General features: G+C 46.3%; 1 protein-coding gene across 4 annotated transcripts in view; it reads right to left on the reverse strand.

Annotated features, from left to right (window-relative positions):
- LOC148027201 (Plastid-lipid associated protein PAP / fibrillin family protein) overlaps positions 1–12,329 on the reverse strand; it is a 94,078-nt gene that overhangs the window by 16,477 nt on the left and 65,272 nt on the right. The window lies entirely within an intron of this gene.

Here is a 12,329-nt window from a genome sequence, read left to right on the forward strand (position 1 = left end):
ACCCAAGGGTAAGAGGCCATGGAAAAGGAGCTAGAGAGTATTGACCAAAATGAGACTTAGAACTTGGTGAATTGTCCGAGCCACAAGAAAGTCATCCGAACGAAGTGGATTTTTAGGACTAAGCAAAAGGCTGATTGGACTTTAAACAAGTGCAAGGCTTGCCTTGTGGTGCAAGGGTTCCGATAGAAGCAAGGCATTACTATGAAGAGACCTTTCCTCCTATTGTGCGCTTGACATCATTTTGTCTGTTGGTTGTGCTTGCTGCTCACTATTGTTGGCCGATCTATCAGATAGACATCAAGAGTGCCTTTCTAAATGATTATCTAGAGAAGGAAGCATAGAGATAGGAAACGCCCATTCCGGCACCTAGGAACAAATTAACACGTTCCACGAGGTCTAAGCCCAAGAAACGCTGGTAGAATGTTCCAACTCGTTCCCTGTTTGGAACAGCCATTCCAGCAAAAGGGCTTTTCTTTTCTAATGTCATTCTTGTCCGTCTCAACTCCCACCGCGACTGCCTATCCTGACTCATCTCGACTGTCGCCTCACAGGTCACTCCCCAACCGCCGCTTGTCTCCCGCCTGCCCGACTCCCACCTACCTAGCCCGACTCCCACTTGTAGTCCACGGTTGCACCTGTAGTCCATGCCGCACGGTCCGCCCCCGATCAGATGAGGATCACAACTCTCTCTCTCTCTCTCTCTCTCTCTCTCTCTCTCTCTCTCTCTCTCTCTCTCTCTCTCTCTCTCTCTCTCTCTCTCTCTCTCTCTCTCTCTCTCTCTCTCCGTAAAAGGTAATTGTATTAATTCCGAAAAAAAGGTACATGATTACAAGAGACACGAGGGCCCTAGGCCAACGTGTGGGAAATCCCCGTACTAATGCACGAAAAAGGTTACACCAATCATGGCAACGACCCAGAGGCAATTGCCATATGCCAGGGAAGCAAATCCTCCCGAGGGAGCAAGTCGGAGTGCCGGATGAGATCTAGTTGCCAATGCAAGAGCCCTTTAAGCCTAGCAATATGTCTCGGTACATTAGAGGCCGAATCAAAGAGAAAAGCATTGCACGTGGTCCAAATGTGCCAGCATCCCCAGTATCTGAAAAAGTGAAATAAGATCTTCATATGTAACTGTGGCGGTGTGGGGTACTTTGGGCGCACAAAAACCCAATCGAAAGGAGTTAGTGAGGAACCCACCACTGCGCGCCAGATTTGCGACAAGAGTGACCAGATATTCTTGGCGAGCGGGCAAGAAAGAAAACGATGTCGGGCCGATTCCACAGTAGTGGTACAGAAGAAACAATTGCCATTCGAGATTCTACACTTGGAAAGGGCCGAGGCAAGAGGAAGACCACCAATCATTACCCGCCAAAGAAAGACCTTGCATTTGAAAGGTGCCTTATTCAGCCAGCCCTCCATCACCGTTGCCTGCCACCATGACTGCAATTTCCGCAGTCCCCAAACAGTATTAGCTTTCACACCCAGCGTCCTGCCAAGGACGATCCACAGCCAGGGCAAGAAAGGGTTGCCTACCTTGAAGCTCCGACAAAAGCTGTTCCCATAAACCACGGTATCCGCGCGTGATCCTGAAAAGTCTCCTAGCAGTCCGAAACGATGCGAGGACATTGCGAGTGGCAAGGGTAGCATCCGCAATCGAAGTCACACCTAAATGGGCCATGCGATTAAATCTCGGTCTGAGCTAATGTTTGTCTTCCCATGAAAGTAATCTCGATACTGCCAACAATTCCAGCTGAAAGGAGTTAGTCTGCAAGCGGTCCCCCACTGGATGCCAACGGGCCTTTTGGAGCACCACTTTCCAAGAGCCGACCAAGTGCAGTAACAGAGAGGAAGAGGGACTGGAAAATCAAGAGTCAGCATTAAGGACATGCCACCAGGAGGCCCGAAGTCGTGTATTACCATGGCGTAGCCCGCTGTCCTCAAGAAAATAACGGGCTATAATGGTCCACGGGTGATGATCCACACACATGGCACAAAAAAGAGACCAACGAAGAGCCAGCATATGAGTTTCTGCATCCAAAATAGCTCCACCACCCATGCGTTTAGGGGTACATGTATGTGACCATGAAATCCACGAAATACCTGCCTGCAATGAATCCTTCTTCCATAGCATGAAACGAATGGGATGAGTGAGAGCCTTCAAAGTAGTAGGCATCCACGGCAACAATGGTAGGAAATACGTTAGCATTGGTAGCATAATTGTCTGAGCCACTTTGAGGCAGACATGGAATGGCCACGCTTGTGACTTCCAATACATAAACTTCGCCGCCAGTTTTTGTGAAATCCACTCCAGTAGGTCCTTTGGCCGTACATCCACCCCCAATGGGTATCCAAGATGCCTGACAATGGAGCCACGGGAAACCACCTGGCCCTGCTAGCCTACTGACTGTAAATCAGGCTCCGTGCAACTGAGTATGGCTGATTTAAAGGCATTGATGCGAAGACCAGAGGCCTGACCAAAGAGCATCCAAACATCTAATGCCTTTCGAATGTTGTCCCTGTCCGCCCGCAAAATCATAAAGGTGTCATCAGCCAAAGATTGGCTAATGAAGTGCTGCCCCAAAGGAAGAGACAATCCTGCCAGCTGAGCAGAAGCCGCCATTAAGGATAACATTGAAAGGACCGGGTGAGTCGCCAGGGCAAAGAAGAGAGGGCTCAAAGGGCAACCCTGTCTGACCGAGCGTGCAAGGACAAATGGCTCTGTAACCCCACCATTGAGCATAACTCTTGAAGAAGCCGCAACACTAATGGTGTAGATCAATCGGGACATCCGAGTACCAAAACCCATAGCAGACATAAGATCTGCAATGAAAGACCAGTCCACATAGTCAAAAGCCTTTTCAAAGTCCAATTGAATCAATACCACTTCCTGACTGGAGTGCCGCGCATAGTCAATAGCCATTTGCACATTTAAGATATTATGCAGAATGTTGCGGCCCTTAATGAAACCATATTGGAGAGGATGCACAATAGCTGGAAGGTGCTTGTGAAGCCGATTCACCAGCACTTTGGAGAAGATTTTATACATCAAGCCCATCAAAGAAATTGGTCTCCAGTGTTGCAGCATTGATGGCGAAGGGACCTTTGGAATCAGTTTGATAAGGCCTTCTTTCCATGAGGAAGGCATGACCCCTGTTTCCCAAACCTGCTGAAACATAACCGCCAATGGCTTCACCAGCTGCGTGGCCGAGTTCTCAAAGAATTCATTAGTGAGACCATCCCAACCAGGACTTTTATCCTTAGGCAGGTGTAACAAAACATCCATAATCTCCTCCTCGCAAATATCCGCCTCCAAAGTGGCTTGCATATCAAGTGGAACCTGCTGGCAGAGCAGATGATAGAAGACCGAGCGGGCATGCGTAACCTGACTAGAAGGCGAGGGAGAAGAACCAAGAAGTTCCATAAAATAATTTCTGTACATGTTGACAATGGTCTGCGGATCAGTGACCATGCGACCTTCCGAATCCTGGAGTCTAGTCATATTTTCGCGAGCAAGAGAAGCATGCAAGGCGCGAAAGAACTTATGAGACTGGCAGGCACTATCTTGCAATGTGTCAGTCAAGTTATGCAGCTTGGCCTGCTGATAAGATTTCAACTGAAACACTTGAATAAGATGGGCCAAACGCATCTCCAGTGACAGCAGCAAATCATCATCTAGGATATCCACGAGCAACGAACGGACCAAAGCCAGTAAGTCCTCTGCTACATGTTGACGTCGCCGACAAAGAGAGGCATGATGGATCCCATCTTGCCGAGCAACCCGCTGCACATTAGAGAGCAGCCGTGCAAATGAAGCCAAGCCCTCAGAGGCAAAGTCCAATAAGAACCTCTCAATCAATTGCTGCATATAGCCCTGAAAAATTGGATGCTTCAAATAAGAGGAGTTGAAACGTAAAGGGAGCCTATCCAGCAACTGCATAAAAGGTGCAATAGGTTGTACCCGCATCTCAAGCTGGAGGGGAAAATGGTCCGACAATGCATATTGCTACAAGACCTTCATTTCCAGCATCTCGGGAAGAAAATCATCCCCCTGCATGATATACATTCGGTCCAACCGCGACCAAGTAGTTGCATATTGTGCGGAATGAAAAGTAAACCCTGAAAAAGAAGGGCGAAGCCATCACCAAAGATCTTGCTTAAGTACGCGCAAAGCAAAGGAATTCCACACCCAGCTTTCCGGCGCATCCATTACCGAATGCCCTGAAGTGGACTGAGAAGAGTCAACACACATATTGAAATCTCCCATCAAAAACCCCCTTTGGCCAAGTGACATCGAGCCCTGCAAAGTCGACCAAAGATCCCGTCGGGATATGGGATCATTCGGAGCATAGAGGCCCAGCAACCATAAAATCTCTCCTTCAAATAAGACTTCGATTACCAGAAAGCCGCCCTGCACATCATTTTTAACAAGAACAGGCTGGTATTTCTCATGGACAATCATCAGCACGCCCGAATAGTGCGTAGCATGTGTCCCTGCATAAAACAGACGGAATCCATGACGATCCACAACTTTTCCTACTTCACCGTGACTTTTGTGCTCAACTGCACACAATACATCCCACTGGTTCTCATGCACGACAGTCCACATGGCATGTTGCTTATGGCGAGAGCAAATGCCTCGCACATTCCACGTGGCTATCTTCATATATCTTCAAAAAAAGGAAGTCCGGAACGAGGCGCATGTTGCCTCAATTTCACCTTTTCCGCAAGAGCATCCAAGACACCCTCATCCAAAAAATCAGCCAATACTGCAAACGAATTCTGGCGACCTGCTTTAGAGGTAGAAGGAAAATCCACTGCCTTGGGAGTGGGGCGGGGATAACGCCGATCCCAGGGTGTAATCACATTACCTTTTGTATCAAACGCCAGCTTAGCAGGTGGGCCCTTGGGACCGTCTGTATAGACTTTCCTTGTAGACTGATTACGGGGGGCAGACGGGGCCATAGTACGCGCAGCATGTGGTGAAGTGAACATTTCTTTCCTACGCATATACGTGCGCACGGAATCCTGTGAAGCATTAGGCCCAGGATTTGCCAGGCCTGCATCCAACTTTTTACCTTTTTTTTTACGTGCCTCAATCCAATCAGTGCTACGGGAATCCAAACCCAGGACCTGTTGTTTGCCTTTATGCACGACATTAGGTGGCTGAAGTGTCTCTTGTGCCGGGGCATCAAGCACCATGTCATCCTTAGGCAGCACAACATGTGCATCCTCGGAAGACGGTTGCCTTTCGGGGCATTCGGCCATAAAATGCCCCAATTTACCACATGAAAAGTAGTGTCCTGCAAAGTTGCCCCATTTCAAGCGAAAATGCAAAGGATGCATGCCAGAACAATTGAGGCGAAGCCACGCAGGCCTTTTCCTGGCCGTGTACCATAACATGCATAAATGGTTTCGATTCATAGCCCTGAGGCTTGGGGGAACCAGCACTGTTCCCACAACTGCCATCGCATCCTTCAACAATGGCCAATAGACCGCCGGACAATTTTCCACTTCCACCCACACCGGGCATTCTCGTTGAAGCAGACGCTGGAAGTCTCCCATAGGGCACCATGGTACAACATGGACCAAGTGGCGATCAAAGAATAATGGCAACTTGGACAGGAGCTCAGCTCGATGTGTTTCCGATTTCAACAGCATCTCATAAAAGCCGCGAGGTCCAAGGAAGATCTCCTCAACACACTCCCCTTGCAATAAATGGTGCATCCACTGGCAAATATGTGAAAGCACTGGGATCCTGCCAATGAAGAAAAGTATAACGGCACGGTCATAAAACACCGAAAAAGACCACAAGACTGATTTCGGGTCCACCGTGGCTTCCAGCACGTCATCAATTCCCGCGTCAGAAAAAGTTTCATTATTATGCTGGACATAATCGCCAAGCAGAGTATTGGCAAAGTCCAACAAATGCTCCCAGTCAATTCTCCTGCGAATCCACAGGATCAGAGGCAACCTGCACATAGGAACGTTCCTGAGGACTCATTGGCTCGTCAGAAGTATGCTTGGAGCGTTGAATCAGGGCCAAGGGCTGCCACCGTCCAGTCTAGAAAATCCATATCCAGGACAGCCATACTGCTGTCTTCTCTCTCTGTATTATGCTTACGGGAGTTTGGTGCGGGTCGCGTCTCTCTCTCTCTCTCTCTCTCTCTCTCTCTCTCTCTCTCTCTCTCTCTCTCTCACACACACACACACTCAGCCGAGCCCCACAGGAGGAAGGAGGAGCACACGACATATCAATCTGTGTGTGCAACATGGCCAAACGTTCTGGGGCAGGGGATCAACATTGGAAGTTCCAACTCAATCCAATGGCATGTGTAGGTCCATCCAACGGTAGGGAAGACAAGACACAAGCCAAACAGTGCCAAGGCCCTGATACACAAGTGATGAGGGGCAGAAGGTTGGCGCTGCTAGTCCCCGCTCGATCTGACAATCAACGCAGGTCCTCTTACTTGGACGTAGAGCAGGGCACCACAGGAACGTCAAGTCACAGGACTGTTTGTAGTGCGAGTTGACGACTGATTGTAGATGTGCTGAGCCAGGGCTCGAACAGTGCAGAAACGGACCCTACGCAAGATACACGGGGGAGCTCAGGCAATGTGCGAAGCAAATTCGCATGCCTGCTGGTCAAGGAAAGCACAAGCGCCGACAAGGGATCGCGTCCACAGTTCCGCCATCCTCTCTCCTCTCTCTCTCTTACACACACACACATCTCTCTCTCTCTCTCTCTCTCTCTCTCTCTCTCTCTCTCTCTCTCTCTCTCTCTCTCTCTCTCTCTCTCTCTCTTCCCCCTGAGGCTTGCCCCAAATTTAGGGGTGATTCAAGATTTTGCAAGGATTTGCAATTATGCCCCAATTTAAAGTATCTATGATTCAGGCTGCAATCTCCCCCAAATTTGGGGCATTTTGGATTAGTTGTTGGCAATTGCCCCAACATTTGGGTCTTTCTCAACAAGGATTGGGGCCCAAATTCGACCGCAATGTCCCCAAATTTGAGGCATTGGGATCCCGAGATCTGAAAAAGCCCCCAAATTTGGGGCATTTTGAATCAATCACTGTCCCAAATTTGGGAGCTGAAAATGCGCTAAATTTTGGGGCATTTTCAGCGAGGAAATTTAAGCTGAAGTAGCACCAAAGTTCAAGCACTTTTAGCAAACATTTAACACATGAATGTTGAAATTTTGGCTGCGAATTTCTGCAATTTCATTGAACTTCATTGATTATTTGTCACTTTTATATAGATGGCAGCATTGACATCTATGGGATCTTCATCATCCTCAGCAGGTACTTCATCAACAATTGGACAAAGTCGAAGCACTACTTGGTCATGGTGGGATGAGGTAGATGCAGGGGTGCCATTTTGAGGTGGAGGGGCTCACCCTTGGAAATGCAAACTTTGCTCTTATGCTCGCACTAGTGGGTCTGATAAAGTGAGAGCCCATCTTACATGAGGAGGGGAAAGAGGTGTGTTTTTGCACCAATGTATCAGTTGAGAAAAGGCAAGAGTTACTTGACCGCATAGCCACTTCTATGGGGAATTCACATGCCAGGAGGACGCCAAATATAGCAATGGATCCAACAACATGGACTCCAAGCCAGTAGGGCACAGTGCTTCATGTAGAAGACCACCAGGATTAGTGGCTACGCAGCCTTCTTGTGGGCCATCAATGGCAGCAGGTGGTGGTGTTAGACAGAGTTCATTGCATACTTCATGGGAACCAAAGAAAAAAGAGGAAACAGATGCATTAGTGGCACACTTTTTTTACCATGACCGTATTGCATTCAAATCAGCCAAGTCACCGTATTTTTTAAATATGGTGACAAAGATTGCAGAGTATGGATCCACATATAAGCCCCCTTCATCAAAAACTATCACGACTACATTGCTTCAAAAGGAGAAAGCAGCCATAGAGATTGAAACAGCAAATATTCGTAATCAATGGGCAAGAAATGGAGTGACATTGATAGCAGTTGGATGGAGTGACACACGCCATAAGTCAATACATGGTGTTGTCGCATATTCTCATGGGGATGTATACTTCATTGGTAGTCATGATGCGTCAAAGACTGGAAAGAGTGCAGATGTATTAGCATCTCAGTGGTGCGGGGCGGTGCAGGCTGTTGGGGCAGAAAATGTAGTGCAGTTTGTGGTAGATGGTGAACCTACAAATAGGGGAGCAAGAAACATTTTAATGGCAATGTATCCACATATCACCTTTAGTCCATGCATGGCGCATTGCTTGAATAACTTGTTGAAGGATATTGGGAACTTGCCATGGATTGCATCTCTTGTTACGAAAGGCAACAAGACTCACATTTATATGTAATCATCAATATTTGCATGCTGAGTTTCGCAAGAGAAGTGACAAAAAACTTCTCAAATACTCGAATACACGATTTGCATAAAACTTTCTTATGCTTGGTCGATTGCACTATTGCAAAGGGAGCTATTTGCTAGTGATTAGTATGAAAATTGGACTGGGGCTGCCACTGCTACTGCTGTGTTATGTAATGCACATGTCTCTAATAGAGATTTTTGGGATGAGGTGAACCGCACCAACCAAATGGTTGATCCCATCATGCACATGTTGAGACTTACAGATGGCATGGATACATGCATTGGGAAGATCTGTGAAGATATGGATCATATGATTGAGAAGTTGGAGAGTTTGGAACCAAATGCAGACAAGTATGAGCACATCAAGGAGTTATGCATTAGCATATGGAATGAGTATGACTCTCCTATGCATGCTGCAGCATATGTGCTTGATCCTAAGTTTCAAGGAAAGATGCAAGAAAGAGACCTTAAGGTGTCCAAGGCTTGGAACATATTGCTTGCAAGGCTTTATCCTAGCTGTGAAATGCAACGCAAAATTAAAAATCAACTCTCTGTGTATCGGCAAACATTAGGGATGTCTAGCACAAAGGATACACTAAGACAGGACAAATATTGGGGCTGCTTTATAGTGCGAGGACTATGGGGCAAAAGCTCTAGAGTTGTAGAGTTTGGCTATTCATATTCTTAGCCAAACAATTAGCTCTTCTTGTTTAGAGTAACTATGGAGCTCATTCAATCATATTCACTCAAAGAAGAGAAATCGTCTTGGTACAATGAAGACGAATGACCTAGTTTATGTAAGCTCCAATCTTCGCTTGCTAGCTTGTACATCAGTTGCAAAGGTTGATTCTTTTATACATTGGGAAAAAGATGACGATGATGATGGTGATGGTGATGGTGACGATGATGGCCAAGATGCTATTCAGCAGGATGAGCATTCAAACACAGTGGAGCCATCTTCCATGAATGAGAGCACTTAGCGGCTAGCCTCTTGAAACTTTAGAGTATTAACTTGGAAATTGAAGCTCTTGTAACTTGGATCTTTAGACTTTAAAGTTTAGTGCATATTTTATGTCTTTGCAATGCACACTTGTTGGACTTATGCAACATTGTTGATTACAATGTTGAATGCGACAATCCATTGCTGATTACAATGTTTTGAATCTTTATTATTGTTGAAACTTGATTGTTATGTCTCTAATTTCACGAATTATGGTTGATATCTCTAGATTCTAAGACTTAAAAGTGTTCTCTCTCTCTCTCTCTCTCTCTCTCTCTCTCTCTCTCTCTCTCTCTCTCTCTCTCTCTCTCTCTATATATATATATATATATATATATGTGTGTGTGTGTGTGTGTGTGTGTGTGTGTGTGTGTGTGTGTGTGTGTGTGTGTGTCGCTCCCGTTCCCTAACTTTGGGTGTTTCCCCCATTCCAAGGGGTCTCGTTCCCCGTTCTTGGTAACTATGGAAGGAAGTCTATGTCAAGCAACTATTAGGATTTTCTTCTACTAACCGGAAAGATAAGGTTTTTCACTTACGGAAAGCTCTTTACATGCTGAAGGAAGCACCACGTTCCAGAGGAGGATGGATGAGTTCCTTAGAACTCACAGATACCATTCTACCCCTTATGACCTGAACTTATATATACATATCACTTCAAAGAGGGTTAGCTTGTTAGAGATCAGCATTCTCTAGACAGGCAATTCTGAGCAGCTCTCTGTAGTCATACCAAGCACGCCACGTGGCAAACAATCCGTACAATAGGCAGCAGTAGGTGCCATGTGGTAGGTCGGACAGCTTTCAGCAGGTCGAGCAGCAGCTGTATAGTCAAATGCAGCCGACCTACATTATTTCTTGGGTTTTTTGCTGTCTATTTATTGGCCTCAGTCTCCACACACACTTTCTTAGTTTTAATCTCAAGTTTTCAAGTTGCTAATCATGGAGATTACCCTCAAGGTTCACGGAATATGAGATCTTTGAGGTGGAGACATACGCAGACATACTCTCTGCACCCATGTACATATCTGCACCCTTATTGTAATGAATGAAACTGAGAGGAGAGAGGAGAATGAGTTGAAGAGAGAGAAAGCAAGGAGAGAAAGGAAGACTAGAAGAGGAGAGAGAAAGAGAGAAAAAAGGGGAGAAAGAAGAAGGAAGCCATGGAAGCTGAAGATGAAAGTGAAGAGTAAGTTCTTGATAATCACCGGTTGCCCTAAACTAGGACTCTTACACCTTATATACCCTGGTCAATGTGACTGGATGTCTAACCCCCAGTTCCTATATATCCCGCTCATTACAATTTATCCCCACCCTAAAGGTTTTTGCCCTCAAAAACGAAGACAACCAGAGGGAAGTGATAGGTGGGCTTAGGGAGTGGGGTGCACAGTACTACTCTGAGCCACATTACAATGAAAATAGATGGGAGAAGACTAGGGACGGCATGCTGTCCATGACAGGCCTACTAAGGTAAAATTGTCATAACTTTTGATAGGCTGCTCCAAACGGGGCGTGCCACATGTCGAAACGGAGCGTATGACGAGTACTTTTAGCCCATGTAGAAGGCACATTCCTGAGATTTGGGCGAGTACAAAACTGTTCTAAAACAATGTGTAGTCTGCAGGCAGGGGGTGGTTAAATGGGGGCATAACTGGCTAGTCTTCAACCCGTTGGGCATCTTGGAGATGCAGAAAGTCATTGACAATAGTGGCTGGGTGCCAGGAGGCTTCTTCCAAGGGTAGGCCTTGCCATTTGATGAGGTACTCCTTGATGGATCGAGATCTTAAGTGCTTATCTCATTGCCCAATGATTGCCTCAGGGATATACTGAATGATACCTTCTTCATCTATGGGGGGAAGTTCTTCCACATAGTCCACTAAGGTGCCAATGAAGGGTTTCAGCTGACTGATATGAAACACATTGTGGATCTTGGTGGTAGGGGAAAGCTCTGATTGGTAGGTCAAGTCACCAAGTCTCTTCAGTATCTGGTAGGGGCCATAGAAACGGTGGGCCAAGTTGTTAGTGCTGCCCTCTTTGAGAGTGAAGTAATGGGACTTACGCACTTTCAAGAGGACCAGTTCCCTTTCTGGAATTCCAAATGCCTTCTTTTCTTATCAGCATAGAGTTTCATGTGAGTTTGTGCCTTTTCAAGATTCATACTACATTGCTGAAGTAGGGCCTACATGCAACCCAACTCGGCTTGACTTTGAGGGTTGATCTTATCATTGAATGAGACTGTAGGGAAGGGGATCTTATACCTGTTTAATACCTCAAAAGGGGATACCCCAATGCTAGAGTGGATGGAGCTATTATAGGTAAACTCAATCACTCTTTCCGTCTCGCCATTTGTATGGGGGTGGTATGCAGTGGATGGAGTAAGCTTGGTACCCATAAATGTGAAAATTGTCTGGCAAAAGTTGCTTATAAACTTAGCATCCCGATCATGTACTATGACTAGTGGTAAGCCATGCAACTTGAAGAAGTATTCCATAAACTGAGTAGCCACCTAAGAGGCAGTGTATTGTGTCATAGTGGGGATAAAGTGGGCAGCTTTGGTGAGGCAATCAACTACCACATATATACTATTCCAATCTTTCTTGGTCGCAAGGAAGCCTATGATAAAGTCCATTGTGATATGAGCCCATTTCCCTTCAGGAATAGGAAGGGGCTGCAAGAGGCCAGCGAGCTTGAGTGTATTGTCCTTGTTCTGTTGGCATGGGACACATTTGGTCACAAAATCCTTGACATCCCTCCATAAGCCTTTCCAATGAAAGTTCTTGGCAATCCTCTCATATGTTTTGAAAACACCCAAGTGACCAACAGTGGGACAAGAATGCATCTCTTCCATGATCTTCTGTATGAAGGGAAAGGTGTCTGGGATGACGATCTTGCCATGGGACCAAATAAGGCTATGCTTGAGCTGATATTGGGAGTTTTCAGCCATGACCCCATGCTGTAATTTCTGGAAGATGTAACTGAAGTTATC

This window comes from Lygodium microphyllum, chromosome 13 (assembly GCF_053477565.2).
Source record: "Lygodium microphyllum isolate KBCC chromosome 13, Lygodium_microphyllum_v1.1.10, whole genome shotgun sequence".
In the NCBI taxonomy this organism is placed as follows: domain Eukaryota; kingdom Viridiplantae; phylum Streptophyta; class Polypodiopsida; order Schizaeales; family Lygodiaceae; genus Lygodium; species Lygodium microphyllum.